Source organism: Phyllobates terribilis, unplaced genomic scaffold (assembly GCF_046119375.1).
Source record: "Phyllobates terribilis strain yellow unplaced genomic scaffold, ASM4611937v1 Scaffold_4315__1_contigs__length_62301, whole genome shotgun sequence".
NCBI lineage: Eukaryota > Metazoa > Chordata > Amphibia > Anura > Dendrobatidae > Phyllobates > Phyllobates terribilis.
Window position 1 is genome coordinate 1 of NW_027367067.1, and position 15,681 is coordinate 15,681.

The 15,681-nt window shown below is 41.5% G+C and overlaps 18 non-coding genes across 18 annotated transcripts; 9 read left to right on the forward strand and 9 right to left on the reverse strand.

The window, feature by feature from the left end:
• Window positions 1-725: 725 nt before the first annotated feature.
• On the reverse strand, window positions 726-798 carry TRNAT-CGU (transfer RNA threonine (anticodon CGU)). Its single transcript has one exon. It is a non-coding gene; the product is annotated as a tRNA-Thr (tRNA).
• A 658-nt stretch (window positions 799-1,456) lies between these two features.
• TRNAE-CUC (transfer RNA glutamic acid (anticodon CUC)) lies at window positions 1,457-1,528 on the forward strand. The gene has a single exon. It is a non-coding gene; the product is annotated as a tRNA-Glu (tRNA).
• Window positions 1,529-2,423: 895 nt separating this feature from the next.
• Window positions 2,424-2,496, reverse strand: TRNAT-CGU (transfer RNA threonine (anticodon CGU)). Its single transcript has one exon. It is a non-coding gene; the product is annotated as a tRNA-Thr (tRNA).
• A 658-nt stretch (window positions 2,497-3,154) lies between these two features.
• On the forward strand, window positions 3,155-3,226 carry TRNAE-CUC (transfer RNA glutamic acid (anticodon CUC)). The gene has a single exon. It is a non-coding gene; the product is annotated as a tRNA-Glu (tRNA).
• An 893-nt stretch (window positions 3,227-4,119) lies between these two features.
• On the reverse strand, window positions 4,120-4,192 carry TRNAT-CGU (transfer RNA threonine (anticodon CGU)). The gene has a single exon. It is a non-coding gene; the product is annotated as a tRNA-Thr (tRNA).
• A 658-nt stretch (window positions 4,193-4,850) lies between these two features.
• TRNAE-CUC (transfer RNA glutamic acid (anticodon CUC)) lies at window positions 4,851-4,922 on the forward strand. Its single transcript has one exon. It is a non-coding gene; the product is annotated as a tRNA-Glu (tRNA).
• Window positions 4,923-5,816: 894 nt separating this feature from the next.
• TRNAT-CGU (transfer RNA threonine (anticodon CGU)) lies at window positions 5,817-5,889 on the reverse strand. The gene has a single exon. It is a non-coding gene; the product is annotated as a tRNA-Thr (tRNA).
• Window positions 5,890-6,547: 658 nt separating this feature from the next.
• TRNAE-CUC (transfer RNA glutamic acid (anticodon CUC)) lies at window positions 6,548-6,619 on the forward strand. Its single transcript has one exon. It is a non-coding gene; the product is annotated as a tRNA-Glu (tRNA).
• An 894-nt stretch (window positions 6,620-7,513) lies between these two features.
• Window positions 7,514-7,586, reverse strand: TRNAT-CGU (transfer RNA threonine (anticodon CGU)). Its single transcript has one exon. It is a non-coding gene; the product is annotated as a tRNA-Thr (tRNA).
• A 658-nt stretch (window positions 7,587-8,244) lies between these two features.
• Window positions 8,245-8,316, forward strand: TRNAE-CUC (transfer RNA glutamic acid (anticodon CUC)). The gene has a single exon. It is a non-coding gene; the product is annotated as a tRNA-Glu (tRNA).
• Window positions 8,317-9,210: 894 nt separating this feature from the next.
• TRNAT-CGU (transfer RNA threonine (anticodon CGU)) lies at window positions 9,211-9,283 on the reverse strand. The gene has a single exon. It is a non-coding gene; the product is annotated as a tRNA-Thr (tRNA).
• A 658-nt stretch (window positions 9,284-9,941) lies between these two features.
• Window positions 9,942-10,013, forward strand: TRNAE-CUC (transfer RNA glutamic acid (anticodon CUC)). Its single transcript has one exon. It is a non-coding gene; the product is annotated as a tRNA-Glu (tRNA).
• Window positions 10,014-10,907: 894 nt separating this feature from the next.
• TRNAT-CGU (transfer RNA threonine (anticodon CGU)) lies at window positions 10,908-10,980 on the reverse strand. The gene has a single exon. It is a non-coding gene; the product is annotated as a tRNA-Thr (tRNA).
• A 658-nt stretch (window positions 10,981-11,638) lies between these two features.
• Window positions 11,639-11,710, forward strand: TRNAE-CUC (transfer RNA glutamic acid (anticodon CUC)). Its single transcript has one exon. It is a non-coding gene; the product is annotated as a tRNA-Glu (tRNA).
• An 895-nt stretch (window positions 11,711-12,605) lies between these two features.
• On the reverse strand, window positions 12,606-12,678 carry TRNAT-CGU (transfer RNA threonine (anticodon CGU)). Its single transcript has one exon. It is a non-coding gene; the product is annotated as a tRNA-Thr (tRNA).
• A 658-nt stretch (window positions 12,679-13,336) lies between these two features.
• On the forward strand, window positions 13,337-13,408 carry TRNAE-CUC (transfer RNA glutamic acid (anticodon CUC)). The gene has a single exon. It is a non-coding gene; the product is annotated as a tRNA-Glu (tRNA).
• Window positions 13,409-14,302: 894 nt separating this feature from the next.
• On the reverse strand, window positions 14,303-14,375 carry TRNAT-CGU (transfer RNA threonine (anticodon CGU)). The gene has a single exon. It is a non-coding gene; the product is annotated as a tRNA-Thr (tRNA).
• A 658-nt stretch (window positions 14,376-15,033) lies between these two features.
• Window positions 15,034-15,105, forward strand: TRNAE-CUC (transfer RNA glutamic acid (anticodon CUC)). Its single transcript has one exon. It is a non-coding gene; the product is annotated as a tRNA-Glu (tRNA).
• Window positions 15,106-15,681: the final 576 nt, after the last annotated feature.

Consider the following 15,681-nt stretch of genomic DNA (forward strand, 5'->3'; position numbering starts at 1 on the left):
ACACAGTTTTACACAAAAGTGTCAAGGGACTCAACAAGCCATGTGTCCTGTCAGTCATTAGGGCTCCCATGTTCTTTCTAATCGGAAACAGTTTAGAACTGAATTGGAAAGTTCAGAGTTAGTGACAAAATCTCTTGAGAAAAGGAGGATGGCACTTGTGAGCAAAAAACTCATGATCTTCAAATTATTCAACTGACGTGCCAAAAACCTTGACCATGTAGCGTGTTTTAGCTCTTGTAATGTTTATGTTTTGTATTCAAAGCAAAACACTCTTTTTTTTTTTTTTTTTTTTTTACACCTGTCTTGCTGTTTACTGTACTGCTTACACCATGTGGAGAAAGACTTAGTTAGTATTCCTGGTTGACTGGTTCAATTCCTGCTATGGGAGAGACTTTTTTTTGGGACTAGTGTCCACATTCCAAAGCCGACACGTGCCTTGCAGACAGAATCAGTTTAGGTTGGAACTGCACTTTGCTGCCAAAAATGCAGACCACCAGATTTTTTGGATATTTATTTGCACAAAAGCTTATTTGATGTCATATCTCAAACCATTCATATCTCTCACTTTTAATTCCTGGGTGTTAAGGGACTCAACAAGCCTTTATCCCTGTCTGTCATTGGAGCTCCCCTTCCATCAATTGGTGATGTTTTGTTACTGAATGGAAAAGAGCTGTGACTCTCTAGCCAAGATAGTGGCAAAATCAGTTACGGAAACAAGGTACCAGTGCCCCATGTGAGAATCGAACTCACGACCTTCAGATTACGAGACTGACGCGCTACCTGCTGCGCTAACGAGGCAAGATGCATGTAATAATCTGCGGAAGTTGCTTGTGCAAAGCAGTACACCTCTTTTTTTTCATATTGTAAGTGAGCTGGCAGTACATCTTCTCCCGTATGGTCTAGCGCTTAGGATTCCTGGTTTTCACCCAGGTGGCCTGGGTTCGACTCCCGGTATGGAAACGCATCCTTTTCTACACCGTTGCCAACATTCAAAGACTGACGTGTGTTTTTAAAACAAACGTATTTCAGGTAGGATTTGTTTTTTTCAGGCAAAAATGCTGAACGCCCGCGTTTTGGCACTTCATTCTGACCCTTCACGCAAGATTCAATTTGGATTCGTAGCTCAACTCATTCTCAACCACCCCTTTTTACACCAAAGTGTCAAGAGACTCAACAACTCATGGGTCCTGTAAGTTATTTGGATTCCCATTTCCTTTCTAATGGAAAACGTTGTAGAATTGAATGGAAAAGTTCTAAGTTGGTGACAAAATCTCTCGAGAAAAGGAGGGAACAGTGCCCCGTGTGAGGCTCAAACTCACAACCTTCAGATTACGAGACTGACGCACTACCTACTGCGCTAACGAAGCAAGTTGCACCTGCAGATCTGCAGAAGTTTATTGTGCATAGCAGAAAACTTATTTTTTTCATAATGTCACTGAGACGTTAGCGCATCTTTTCCCATATGGTCTAGCGGTTAGGATTCCTGGTTCTCACCCAGGTGGCCCGGGTTCGACTCCCGGTATGGGAATGCACCTTTATCTTAGCTACTGCCACCATTCAAAGACTGACGCGTGTTTTTCAATCAAAAATGTTTCTGGTAGATTTTCACTTTGCAACAAAAATACTTAACATTGGCGATGCATTATGACTTTTGCAAAAGATTTCCTTTTGTTTCATAGCTTAAGCCTTTTTCAACTACACAGTTTTACACAAAAGTGTCAAGGGACTCAACAAGCCATGTGTCCTGTCAGTCATTAGGGCTCCCATGTTCTTTCTAATCGGAAACAGTTTAGAACTGAATTGGAAAGTTCAGAGTTAGTGACAAAATCTCTTGAGAAAAGGAGGATGGCACTTGTGAGCAAAAAACTCATGATCTTCAAATTATTCAACTGACGTGCCAAAAACCTTGACCATGTAGCGTGTTTTAGCTCTTGTAATGTTTATGTTTTGTATTCAAAGCAAAACACTCTTTTTTTTTTTTTTTTTTTTTTTACACCTGTCTTGCTGTTTACTGTACTGCTTACACCATGTGGAGAAAGACTTAGTTAGTATTCCTGGTTGACTGGTTCAATTCCTGCTATGGGAGAGACTTTTTTTTGGGACTAGTGTCCACATTCCAAAGCCGACACGTGCCTTGCAGACAGAATCAGTTTAGGTTGGAACTGCACTTTGCTGCCAAAAATGCAGACCACCAGATTTTTTGGATATTTATTTGCACAAAAGCTTATTTGATGTCATATCTCAAACCATTCATATCTCTCACTTTTAATTCCTGGGTGTTAAGGGACTCAACAAGCCTTTATCCCTGTCTGTCATTGGAGCTCCCCTTCCATCAATTGGTGATGTTTTGTTACTGAATGGAAAAGAGCTGTGACTCTCTAGCCAAGATAGTGGCAAAATCAGTTACGGAAACAAGGTACCAGTGCCCCATGTGAGAATCGAACTCACGACCTTCAGATTACGAGACTGACGCGCTACCTGCTGCGCTAACGAGGCAAGATGCATGTAATAATCTGCGGAAGTTGCTTGTGCAAAGCAGTACACCTCTTTTTTTTCATATTGTAAGTGAGCTGGCAGTACATCTTCTCCCGTATGGTCTAGCGCTTAGGATTCCTGGTTTTCACCCAGGTGGCCTGGGTTCGACTCCCGGTATGGAAACGCATCCTTTTCTACACCGTTGCCAACATTCAAAGACTGACGTGTGTTTTTAAAACAAACGTATTTCAGGTAGGATTTGTTTTTTTCAGGCAAAAATGCTGAACGCCCGCGTTTTGGCACTTCATTCTGACCCTTCACGCAAGATTCAATTTGGATTCGTAGCTCAACTCATTCTCAACCACCCCTTTTTACACCAAAGTGTCAAGAGACTCAACAACTCATGGGTCCTGTAAGTTATTTGGATTCCCATTTCCTTTCTAATGGAAAACGTTGTAGAATTGAATGGAAAAGTTCTAAGTTGGTGACAAAATCTCTCGAGAAAAGGAGGGAACAGTGCCCCGTGTGAGGCTCAAACTCACAACCTTCAGATTACGAGACTGACGCACTACCTACTGCGCTAACGAAGCAAGTTGCACCTGCAGATCTGCAGAAGTTTATTGTGCATAGCAGAAAACTTATTTTTTTCATAATGTCACTGAGACGTTAGCGCATCTTTTCCCATATGGTCTAGCGGTTAGGATTCCTGGTTCTCACCCAGGTGGCCCGGGTTCGACTCCCGGTATGGGAATGCACCTTTATCTTAGCTACTGCCACCATTCAAAGACTGACGCGTGTTTTTCAATCAAAAATGTTTCTGGTAGATTTTCACTTTGCAACAAAAATACTTAACATTGGCGATGCATTATGACTTTTGCAAAAGATTTCCTTTTGTTTCATAGCTTAAGCCTTTTTCAACTACACAGTTTTACACAAAAGTGTCAAGGGACTCAACAAGCCATGTGTCCTGTCAGTCATTAGGGCTCCCATGTTCTTTCTAATCGGAAACAGTTTAGAACTGAATTGGAAAGTTCAGAGTTAGTGACAAAATCTCTTGAGAAAAGGAGGATGGCACTTGTGAGCAAAAAACTCATGATCTTCAAATTATTCAACTGACGTGCCAAAAACCTTGACCATGTAGCGTGTTTTAGCTCTTGTAATGTTTATGTTTTGTATTCAAAGCAAAACACTCTTTTTTTTTTTTTTTTTTTTTACACCTGTCTTGCTGTTTACTGTACTGCTTACACCATGTGGAGAAAGACTTAGTTAGTATTCCTGGTTGACTGGTTCAATTCCTGCTATGGGAGAGACTTTTTTTTGGGACTAGTGTCCACATTCCAAAGCCGACACGTGCCTTGCAGACAGAATCAGTTTAGGTTGGAACTGCACTTTGCTGCCAAAAATGCAGACCACCAGATTTTTTGGATATTTATTTGCACAAAAGCTTATTTGATGTCATATCTCAAACCATTCATATCTCTCACTTTTAATTCCTGGGTGTTAAGGGACTCAACAAGCCTTTATCCCTGTCTGTCATTGGAGCTCCCCTTCCATCAATTGGTGATGTTTTGTTACTGAATGGAAAAGAGCTGTGACTCTCTAGCCAAGATAGTGGCAAAATCAGTTACGGAAACAAGGTACCAGTGCCCCATGTGAGAATCGAACTCACGACCTTCAGATTACGAGACTGACGCGCTACCTGCTGCGCTAACGAGGCAAGATGCATGTAATAATCTGCGGAAGTTGCTTGTGCAAAGCAGTACACCTCTTTTTTTTCATATTGTAAGTGAGCTGGCAGTACATCTTCTCCCGTATGGTCTAGCGCTTAGGATTCCTGGTTTTCACCCAGGTGGCCTGGGTTCGACTCCCGGTATGGAAACGCATCCTTTTCTACACCGTTGCCAACATTCAAAGACTGACGTGTGTTTTTAAAACAAACGTATTTCAGGTAGGATTTGTTTTTTTCAGGCAAAAATGCTGAACGCCCGCGTTTTGGCACTTCATTCTGACCCTTCACGCAAGATTCAATTTGGATTCGTAGCTCAACTCATTCTCAACCACCCCTTTTTACACCAAAGTGTCAAGAGACTCAACAACTCATGGGTCCTGTAAGTTATTTGGATTCCCATTTCCTTTCTAATGGAAAACGTTGTAGAATTGAATGGAAAAGTTCTAAGTTGGTGACAAAATCTCTCGAGAAAAGGAGGGAACAGTGCCCCGTGTGAGGCTCAAACTCACAACCTTCAGATTACGAGACTGACGCACTACCTACTGCGCTAACGAAGCAAGTTGCACCTGCAGATCTGCAGAAGTTTATTGTGCATAGCAGAAAACTTATTTTTTTCATAATGTCACTGAGACGTTAGCGCATCTTTTCCCATATGGTCTAGCGGTTAGGATTCCTGGTTCTCACCCAGGTGGCCCGGGTTCGACTCCCGGTATGGGAATGCACCTTTATCTTAGCTACTGCCACCATTCAAAGACTGACGCGTGTTTTTCAATCAAAAATGTTTCTGGTAGATTTTCACTTTGCAACAAAAATACTTAACATTGGCGATGCATTATGACTTTTGCAAAAGATTTCCTTTTGTTTCATAGCTTAAGCCTTTTTCAACTACACAGTTTTACACAAAAGTGTCAAGGGACTCAACAAGCCATGTGTCCTGTCAGTCATTAGGGCTCCCATGTTCTTTCTAATCGGAAACAGTTTAGAACTGAATTGGAAAGTTCAGAGTTAGTGACAAAATCTCTTGAGAAAAGGAGGATGGCACTTGTGAGCAAAAAACTCATGATCTTCAAATTATTCAACTGACGTGCCAAAAACCTTGACCATGTAGCGTGTTTTAGCTCTTGTAATGTTTATGTTTTGTATTCAAAGCAAAACACTCTTTTTTTTTTTTTTTTTTTTTTACACCTGTCTTGCTGTTTACTGTACTGCTTACACCATGTGGAGAAAGACTTAGTTAGTATTCCTGGTTGACTGGTTCAATTCCTGCTATGGGAGAGACTTTTTTTTGGGACTAGTGTCCACATTCCAAAGCCGACACGTGCCTTGCAGACAGAATCAGTTTAGGTTGGAACTGCACTTTGCTGCCAAAAATGCAGACCACCAGATTTTTTGGATATTTATTTGCACAAAAGCTTATTTGATGTCATATCTCAAACCATTCATATCTCTCACTTTTAATTCCTGGGTGTTAAGGGACTCAACAAGCCTTTATCCCTGTCTGTCATTGGAGCTCCCCTTCCATCAATTGGTGATGTTTTGTTACTGAATGGAAAAGAGCTGTGACTCTCTAGCCAAGATAGTGGCAAAATCAGTTACGGAAACAAGGTACCAGTGCCCCATGTGAGAATCGAACTCACGACCTTCAGATTACGAGACTGACGCGCTACCTGCTGCGCTAACGAGGCAAGATGCATGTAATAATCTGCGGAAGTTGCTTGTGCAAAGCAGTACACCTCTTTTTTTTCATATTGTAAGTGAGCTGGCAGTACATCTTCTCCCGTATGGTCTAGCGCTTAGGATTCCTGGTTTTCACCCAGGTGGCCTGGGTTCGACTCCCGGTATGGAAACGCATCCTTTTCTACACCGTTGCCAACATTCAAAGACTGACGTGTGTTTTTAAAACAAACGTATTTCAGGTAGGATTTGTTTTTTTCAGGCAAAAATGCTGAACGCCCGCGTTTTGGCACTTCATTCTGACCCTTCACGCAAGATTCAATTTGGATTCGTAGCTCAACTCATTCTCAACCACCCCTTTTTACACCAAAGTGTCAAGAGACTCAACAACTCATGGGTCCTGTAAGTTATTTGGATTCCCATTTCCTTTCTAATGGAAAACGTTGTAGAATTGAATGGAAAAGTTCTAAGTTGGTGACAAAATCTCTCGAGAAAAGGAGGGAACAGTGCCCCGTGTGAGGCTCAAACTCACAACCTTCAGATTACGAGACTGACGCACTACCTACTGCGCTAACGAAGCAAGTTGCACCTGCAGATCTGCAGAAGTTTATTGTGCATAGCAGAAAACTTATTTTTTTCATAATGTCACTGAGACGTTAGCGCATCTTTTCCCATATGGTCTAGCGGTTAGGATTCCTGGTTCTCACCCAGGTGGCCCGGGTTCGACTCCCGGTATGGGAATGCACCTTTATCTTAGCTACTGCCACCATTCAAAGACTGACGCGTGTTTTTCAATCAAAAATGTTTCTGGTAGATTTTCACTTTGCAACAAAAATACTTAACATTGGCGATGCATTATGACTTTTGCAAAAGATTTCCTTTTGTTTCATAGCTTAAGCCTTTTTCAACTACACAGTTTTACACAAAAGTGTCAAGGGACTCAACAAGCCATGTGTCCTGTCAGTCATTAGGGCTCCCATGTTCTTTCTAATCGGAAACAGTTTAGAACTGAATTGGAAAGTTCAGAGTTAGTGACAAAATCTCTTGAGAAAAGGAGGATGGCACTTGTGAGCAAAAAACTCATGATCTTCAAATTATTCAACTGACGTGCCAAAAACCTTGACCATGTAGCGTGTTTTAGCTCTTGTAATGTTTATGTTTTGTATTCAAAGCAAAACACTCTTTTTTTTTTTTTTTTTTTTTTACACCTGTCTTGCTGTTTACTGTACTGCTTACACCATGTGGAGAAAGACTTAGTTAGTATTCCTGGTTGACTGGTTCAATTCCTGCTATGGGAGAGACTTTTTTTTGGGACTAGTGTCCACATTCCAAAGCCGACACGTGCCTTGCAGACAGAATCAGTTTAGGTTGGAACTGCACTTTGCTGCCAAAAATGCAGACCACCAGATTTTTTGGATATTTATTTGCACAAAAGCTTATTTGATGTCATATCTCAAACCATTCATATCTCTCACTTTTAATTCCTGGGTGTTAAGGGACTCAACAAGCCTTTATCCCTGTCTGTCATTGGAGCTCCCCTTCCATCAATTGGTGATGTTTTGTTACTGAATGGAAAAGAGCTGTGACTCTCTAGCCAAGATAGTGGCAAAATCAGTTACGGAAACAAGGTACCAGTGCCCCATGTGAGAATCGAACTCACGACCTTCAGATTACGAGACTGACGCGCTACCTGCTGCGCTAACGAGGCAAGATGCATGTAATAATCTGCGGAAGTTGCTTGTGCAAAGCAGTACACCTCTTTTTTTTCATATTGTAAGTGAGCTGGCAGTACATCTTCTCCCGTATGGTCTAGCGCTTAGGATTCCTGGTTTTCACCCAGGTGGCCTGGGTTCGACTCCCGGTATGGAAACGCATCCTTTTCTACACCGTTGCCAACATTCAAAGACTGACGTGTGTTTTTAAAACAAACGTATTTCAGGTAGGATTTGTTTTTTTCAGGCAAAAATGCTGAACGCCCGCGTTTTGGCACTTCATTCTGACCCTTCACGCAAGATTCAATTTGGATTCGTAGCTCAACTCATTCTCAACCACCCCTTTTTACACCAAAGTGTCAAGAGACTCAACAACTCATGGGTCCTGTAAGTTATTTGGATTCCCATTTCCTTTCTAATGGAAAACGTTGTAGAATTGAATGGAAAAGTTCTAAGTTGGTGACAAAATCTCTCGAGAAAAGGAGGGAACAGTGCCCCGTGTGAGGCTCAAACTCACAACCTTCAGATTACGAGACTGACGCACTACCTACTGCGCTAACGAAGCAAGTTGCACCTGCAGATCTGCAGAAGTTTATTGTGCATAGCAGAAAACTTATTTTTTTCATAATGTCACTGAGACGTTAGCGCATCTTTTCCCATATGGTCTAGCGGTTAGGATTCCTGGTTCTCACCCAGGTGGCCCGGGTTCGACTCCCGGTATGGGAATGCACCTTTATCTTAGCTACTGCCACCATTCAAAGACTGACGCGTGTTTTTCAATCAAAAATGTTTCTGGTAGATTTTCACTTTGCAACAAAAATACTTAACATTGGCGATGCATTATGACTTTTGCAAAAGATTTCCTTTTGTTTCATAGCTTAAGCCTTTTTCAACTACACAGTTTTACACAAAAGTGTCAAGGGACTCAACAAGCCATGTGTCCTGTCAGTCATTAGGGCTCCCATGTTCTTTCTAATCGGAAACAGTTTAGAACTGAATTGGAAAGTTCAGAGTTAGTGACAAAATCTCTTGAGAAAAGGAGGATGGCACTTGTGAGCAAAAAACTCATGATCTTCAAATTATTCAACTGACGTGCCAAAAACCTTGACCATGTAGCGTGTTTTAGCTCTTGTAATGTTTATGTTTTGTATTCAAAGCAAAACACTCTTTTTTTTTTTTTTTTTTTTTTACACCTGTCTTGCTGTTTACTGTACTGCTTACACCATGTGGAGAAAGACTTAGTTAGTATTCCTGGTTGACTGGTTCAATTCCTGCTATGGGAGAGACTTTTTTTTGGGACTAGTGTCCACATTCCAAAGCCGACACGTGCCTTGCAGACAGAATCAGTTTAGGTTGGAACTGCACTTTGCTGCCAAAAATGCAGACCACCAGATTTTTTGGATATTTATTTGCACAAAAGCTTATTTGATGTCATATCTCAAACCATTCATATCTCTCACTTTTAATTCCTGGGTGTTAAGGGACTCAACAAGCCTTTATCCCTGTCTGTCATTGGAGCTCCCCTTCCATCAATTGGTGATGTTTTGTTACTGAATGGAAAAGAGCTGTGACTCTCTAGCCAAGATAGTGGCAAAATCAGTTACGGAAACAAGGTACCAGTGCCCCATGTGAGAATCGAACTCACGACCTTCAGATTACGAGACTGACGCGCTACCTGCTGCGCTAACGAGGCAAGATGCATGTAATAATCTGCGGAAGTTGCTTGTGCAAAGCAGTACACCTCTTTTTTTTCATATTGTAAGTGAGCTGGCAGTACATCTTCTCCCGTATGGTCTAGCGCTTAGGATTCCTGGTTTTCACCCAGGTGGCCTGGGTTCGACTCCCGGTATGGAAACGCATCCTTTTCTACACCGTTGCCAACATTCAAAGACTGACGTGTGTTTTTAAAACAAACGTATTTCAGGTAGGATTTGTTTTTTTCAGGCAAAAATGCTGAACGCCCGCGTTTTGGCACTTCATTCTGACCCTTCACGCAAGATTCAATTTGGATTCGTAGCTCAACTCATTCTCAACCACCCCTTTTTACACCAAAGTGTCAAGAGACTCAACAACTCATGGGTCCTGTAAGTTATTTGGATTCCCATTTCCTTTCTAATGGAAAACGTTGTAGAATTGAATGGAAAAGTTCTAAGTTGGTGACAAAATCTCTCGAGAAAAGGAGGGAACAGTGCCCCGTGTGAGGCTCAAACTCACAACCTTCAGATTACGAGACTGACGCACTACCTACTGCGCTAACGAAGCAAGTTGCACCTGCAGATCTGCAGAAGTTTATTGTGCATAGCAGAAAACTTATTTTTTTCATAATGTCACTGAGACGTTAGCGCATCTTTTCCCATATGGTCTAGCGGTTAGGATTCCTGGTTCTCACCCAGGTGGCCCGGGTTCGACTCCCGGTATGGGAATGCACCTTTATCTTAGCTACTGCCACCATTCAAAGACTGACGCGTGTTTTTCAATCAAAAATGTTTCTGGTAGATTTTCACTTTGCAACAAAAATACTTAACATTGGCGATGCATTATGACTTTTGCAAAAGATTTCCTTTTGTTTCATAGCTTAAGCCTTTTTCAACTACACAGTTTTACACAAAAGTGTCAAGGGACTCAACAAGCCATGTGTCCTGTCAGTCATTAGGGCTCCCATGTTCTTTCTAATCGGAAACAGTTTAGAACTGAATTGGAAAGTTCAGAGTTAGTGACAAAATCTCTTGAGAAAAGGAGGATGGCACTTGTGAGCAAAAAACTCATGATCTTCAAATTATTCAACTGACGTGCCAAAAACCTTGACCATGTAGCGTGTTTTAGCTCTTGTAATGTTTATGTTTTGTATTCAAAGCAAAACACTCTTTTTTTTTTTTTTTTTTTTTTACACCTGTCTTGCTGTTTACTGTACTGCTTACACCATGTGGAGAAAGACTTAGTTAGTATTCCTGGTTGACTGGTTCAATTCCTGCTATGGGAGAGACTTTTTTTTGGGACTAGTGTCCACATTCCAAAGCCGACACGTGCCTTGCAGACAGAATCAGTTTAGGTTGGAACTGCACTTTGCTGCCAAAAATGCAGACCACCAGATTTTTTGGATATTTATTTGCACAAAAGCTTATTTGATGTCATATCTCAAACCATTCATATCTCTCACTTTTAATTCCTGGGTGTTAAGGGACTCAACAAGCCTTTATCCCTGTCTGTCATTGGAGCTCCCCTTCCATCAATTGGTGATGTTTTGTTACTGAATGGAAAAGAGCTGTGACTCTCTAGCCAAGATAGTGGCAAAATCAGTTACGGAAACAAGGTACCAGTGCCCCATGTGAGAATCGAACTCACGACCTTCAGATTACGAGACTGACGCGCTACCTGCTGCGCTAACGAGGCAAGATGCATGTAATAATCTGCGGAAGTTGCTTGTGCAAAGCAGTACACCTCTTTTTTTTCATATTGTAAGTGAGCTGGCAGTACATCTTCTCCCGTATGGTCTAGCGCTTAGGATTCCTGGTTTTCACCCAGGTGGCCTGGGTTCGACTCCCGGTATGGAAACGCATCCTTTTCTACACCGTTGCCAACATTCAAAGACTGACGTGTGTTTTTAAAACAAACGTATTTCAGGTAGGATTTGTTTTTTTCAGGCAAAAATGCTGAACGCCCGCGTTTTGGCACTTCATTCTGACCCTTCACGCAAGATTCAATTTGGATTCGTAGCTCAACTCATTCTCAACCACCCCTTTTTACACCAAAGTGTCAAGAGACTCAACAATTCATGGGTCCTGTAAGTTATTTGGATTCCCATTTCCTTTCTAATGGAAAACGTTGTAGAATTGAATGGAAAAGTTCTAAGTTGGTGACAAAATCTCTCGAGAAAAGGAGGGAACAGTGCCCCGTGTGAGGCTCAAACTCACAACCTTCAGATTACGAGACTGACGCACTACCTACTGCGCTAACGAAGCAAGTTGCACCTGCAGATCTGCAGAAGTTTATTGTGCATAGCAGAAAACTTATTTTTTTCATAATGTCACTGAGACGTTAGCGCATCTTTTCCCATATGGTCTAGCGGTTAGGATTCCTGGTTCTCACCCAGGTGGCCCGGGTTCGACTCCCGGTATGGGAATGCACCTTTATCTTAGCTACTGCCACCATTCAAAGACTGACGCGTGTTTTTCAATCAAAAATGTTTCTGGTAGATTTTCACTTTGCAACAAAAATACTTAACATTGGCGATGCATTATGACTTTTGCAAAAGATTTCCTTTTGTTTCATAGCTTAAGCCTTTTTCAACTACACAGTTTTACACAAAAGTGTCAAGGGACTCAACAAGCCATGTGTCCTGTCAGTCATTAGGGCTCCCATGTTCTTTCTAATCGGAAACAGTTTAGAACTGAATTGGAAAGTTCAGAGTTAGTGACAAAATCTCTTGAGAAAAGGAGGATGGCACTTGTGAGCAAAAAACTCATGATCTTCAAATTATTCAACTGACGTGCCAAAAACCTTGACCATGTAGCGTGTTTTAGCTCTTGTAATGTTTATGTTTTGTATTCAAAGCAAAACACTCTTTTTTTTTTTTTTTTTTTTTTTACACCTGTCTTGCTGTTTACTGTACTGCTTACACCATGTGGAGAAAGACTTAGTTAGTATTCCTGGTTGACTGGTTCAATTCCTGCTATGGGAGAGACTTTTTTTTGGGACTAGTGTCCACATTCCAAAGCCGACACGTGCCTTGCAGACAGAATCAGTTTAGGTTGGAACTGCACTTTGCTGCCAAAAATGCAGACCACCAGATTTTTTGGATATTTATTTGCACAAAAGCTTATTTGATGTCATATCTCAAACCATTCATATCTCTCACTTTTAATTCCTGGGTGTTAAGGGACTCAACAAGCCTTTATCCCTGTCTGTCATTGGAGCTCCCCTTCCATCAATTGGTGATGTTTTGTTACTGAATGGAAAAGAGCTGTGACTCTCTAGCCAAGATAGTGGCAAAATCAGTTACGGAAACAAGGTACCAGTGCCCCATGTGAGAATCGAACTCACGACCTTCAGATTACGAGACTGACGCGCTACCTGCTGCGCTAACGAGGCAAGATGCATGTAATAATCTGCGGAAGTTGCTTGTGCAAAGCAGTACACCTCTTTTTTTTCATATTGTAAGTGAGCTGGCAGTACATCTTCTCCCGTATGGTCTAGCGCTTAGGATTCCTGGTTTTCACCCAGGTGGCCTGGGTTCGACTCCCGGTATGGAAACGCATCCTTTTCTACACCGTTGCCAACATTCAAAGACTGACGTGTGTTTTTAAAACAAACGTATTTCAGGTAGGATTTGTTTTTTTCAGGCAAAAATGCTGAACGCCCGCGTTTTGGCACTTCATTCTGACCCTTCACGCAAGATTCAATTTGGATTCGTAGCTCAACTCATTCTCAACCACCCCTTTTTACACCAAAGTGTCAAGAGACTCAACAACTCATGGGTCCTGTAAGTTATTTGGATTCCCATTTCCTTTCTAATGGAAAACGTTGTAGAATTGAATGGAAAAGTTCTAAGTTGGTGACAAAATCTCTCGAGAAAAGGAGGGAACAGTGCCCCGTGTGAGGCTCAAACTCACAACCTTCAGATTACGAGACTGACGCACTACCTACTGCGCTAACGAAGCAAGTTGCACCTGCAGATCTGCAGAAGTTTATTGTGCATAGCAGAAAACTTATTTTTTTCATAATGTCACTGAGACGTTAGCGCATCTTTTCCCATATGGTCTAGCGGTTAGGATTCCTGGTTCTCACCCAGGTGGCCCGGGTTCGACTCCCGGTATGGGAATGCACCTTTATCTTAGCTACTGCCACCATTCAAAGACTGACGCGTGTTTTTCAATCAAAAATGTTTCTGGTAGATTTTCACTTTGCAACAAAAATACTTAACATTGGCGATGCATTATGACTTTTGCAAAAGATTTCCTTTTGTTTCATAGCTTAAGCCTTTTTCAACTACACAGTTTTACACAAAAGTGTCAAGGGACTCAACAAGCCATGTGTCCTGTCAGTCATTAGGGCTCCCATGTTCTTTCTAATCGGAAACAGTTTAGAACTGAATTGGAAAGTTCAGAGTTAGTGACAAAATCTCTTGAGAAAAGGAGGATGGCACTTGTGAGCAAAAAACTCATGATCTTCAAATTATTCAACTGACGTGCCAAAAACCTTGACCATGTAGCGTGTTTTAGCTCTTGTAATGTTTATGTTTTGTATTCAAAGCAAAACACTCTTTTTTTTTTTTTTTTTTTTTTACACCTGTCTTGCTGTTTACTGTACTGCTTACACCATGTGGAGAAAGACTTAGTTAGTATTCCTGGTTGACTGGTTCAATTCCTGCTATGGGAGAGACTTTTTTTTGGGACTAGTGTCCACATTCCAAAGCCGACACGTGCCTTGCAGACAGAATCAGTTTAGGTTGGAACTGCACTTTGCTGCCAAAAATGCAGACCACCAGATTTTTTGGATATTTATTTGCACAAAAGCTTATTTGATGTCATATCTCAAACCATTCATATCTCTCACTTTTAATTCCTGGGTGTTAAGGGACTCAACAAGCCTTTATCCCTGTCTGTCATTGGAGCTCCCCTTCCATCAATTGGTGATGTTTTGTTACTGAATGGAAAAGAGCTGTGACTCTCTAGCCAAGATAGTGGCAAAATCAGTTACGGAAACAAGGTACCAGTGCCCCATGTGAGAATCGAACTCACGACCTTCAGATTACGAGACTGACGCGCTACCTGCTGCGCTAACGAGGCAAGATGCATGTAATAATCTGCGGAAGTTGCTTGTGCAAAGCAGTACACCTCTTTTTTTTCATATTGTAAGTGAGCTGGCAGTACATCTTCTCCCGTATGGTCTAGCGCTTAGGATTCCTGGTTTTCACCCAGGTGGCCTGGGTTCGACTCCCGGTATGGAAACGCATCCTTTTCTACACCGTTGCCAACATTCAAAGACTGACGTGTGTTTTTAAAACAAACGTATTTCAGGTAGGATTTGTTTTTTTCAGGCAAAAATGCTGAACGCCCGCGTTTTGGCACTTCATTCTGACCCTTCACGCAAGATTCAATTTGGATTCGTAGCTCAACTCATTCTCAACCACCCCTTTTTACACCAAAGTGTCAAGAGACTCAACAACTCATGGGTCCTGTAAGTTATTTGGATTCCCATTTCCTTTCTAATGGAAAACGTTGTAGAATTGAATGGAAAAGTTCTAAGTTGGTGACAAAATCTCTCGAGAAAAGGAGGGAACAGTGCCCCGTGTGAGGCTCAAACTCACAACCTTCAGATTACGAGACTGACGCACTACCTACTGCGCTAACGAAGCAAGTTGCACCTGCAGATCTGCAGAAGTTTATTGTGCATAGCAGAAAACTTATTTTTTTCATAATGTCACTGAGACGTTAGCGCATCTTTTCCCATATGGTCTAGCGGTTAGGATTCCTGGTTCTCACCCAGGTGGCCCGGGTTCGACTCCCGGTATGGGAATGCACCTTTATCTTAGCTACTGCCACCATTCAAAGACTGACGCGTGTTTTTCAATCAAAAATGTTTCTGGTAGATTTTCACTTTGCAACAAAAATACTTAACATTGGCGATGCATTATGACTTTTGCAAAAGATTTCCTTTTGTTTCATAGCTTAAGCCTTTTTCAACTACACAGTTTTACACAAAAGTGTCAAGGGACTCAACAAGCCATGTGTCCTGTCAGTCATTAGGGCTCCCATGTTCTTTCTAATCGGAAACAGTTTAGAACTGAATTGGAAAGTTCAGAGTTAGTGACAAAATCTCTTGAGAAAAGGAGGATGGCACTTGTGAGCAAAAAACTCATGATCTTCAAATTATTCAACTGACGTGCCAAAAACCTTGACCATGTAGCGTGTTTTAGCTCTTGTAATGTTTATGTTTTGTATTCAAAGCAAAACACTCTTTTTTTTTTTTTTTTTTTTTTACACCTGTCTTGCTGTTTACTGTACTGCTTACACCATGTGGAGAAAGACTTAGTTAGTATTCCTGGTTGACTGGTTCAATTCCTGCTATGGGAGAGACTTTTTTTTGGGACTA